The sequence below is a fragment of the Pelodiscus sinensis genome, chromosome 19 (genome assembly GCF_052426305.1).
Source record: "Pelodiscus sinensis isolate ZL-2025 chromosome 19, ASM5242630v1, whole genome shotgun sequence".
Lineage (NCBI taxonomy): Eukaryota > Metazoa > Chordata > Testudines > Trionychidae > Pelodiscus > Pelodiscus sinensis.
In genome coordinates this window covers 23,127,762-23,128,644 of record NC_143070.1, presented here as the reverse complement: position 1 = coordinate 23,128,644, position 883 = coordinate 23,127,762, and the positions used below count along the sequence as shown (strand labels likewise).

The 883-nt window shown below is 49.4% G+C and overlaps 1 non-coding gene across 1 annotated transcript; it reads left to right on the top strand.

Annotated features, from left to right (window-relative positions):
- Positions 1-263: 263 nt before the first annotated feature.
- On the top strand, positions 264-357 carry TRNAI-UAU (transfer RNA isoleucine (anticodon UAU)). The gene is made up of 2 exons: positions 264-301; positions 322-357. It is a non-coding gene; the product is annotated as a tRNA-Ile (tRNA).
- The last annotated feature ends 526 nt before the right edge of the window (positions 358-883 follow it).

Here is an 883-nt window from a genome sequence, read left to right as displayed (position 1 = left end):
ATGCAGAAGGGGCAGGGTCCAGAGAGGTGAAGCCGTCAATTGGAGCAAGCAAGGAGAATAGCGTGTCAACTAGCTGAGAGCCTCAGGCACAAGCAGAACTTTGACTCCTGCAAGCTGAGTTCAAATCTCAGTGAGACCTTCTGGTGAGGTGTTGGTTTGTGCAAATCCTTCAGAATTGATCTTCATTCCCCACTTGTTCAAGTCCACTTTGTGCGTCTTGACTTTTTCAATCTAAGGACTTTGAAGAAGCACTTGGTAGACCTGCTCCAGTGGCGCAATGGGTCAGCGCATAGTACTTATAAGGCAGTACTTGTAGGAGACATGCTGAGGTTGTGAGTTCAAACCTCACCTGGAGCAGTGTATCTTAATCCCTGCTGGGCTGGCCCCTTCCAGTGAATGCTGGGGGGAGCTGGGATTCCAGCTCAGAGGAGACAGGATCAGTGAAAATTCCCCTTCACATATTATGGCCTCCTCAGAGTGAATGATGGGTGGCGGGAATTGGAGGCCCTTAGTGAACCTCAGGACAAGGAAGCCAAAAAGCCTGGAGCATGTGGACCTCCCAGCAACCACCCAAGGCCTGCAGGTTTACTGAGACTTGAACTCAGATGGCAAGACTCAGAGTTATGAGTGCTGCTCTTTACACCATGGGACCTAGACATTGGGGTGGCGTGGACACTCAGCTCTCAGATTGGCCTCTACTCTCCTGGCTTCCCTCCAACTGCTTCATCTCTCAGGACTCTCTGGCTACATCTACACGGCACATTTATTTTGGAATAAGCTCTTCTGGAATAGTTATTCCAAAATAGCATGTCTACACTGCAGGGAAACCTCAAAATGAGTCCAAGGAGGCTTCCCTAATGTAGAGGTGCTACCTTGATTTAGA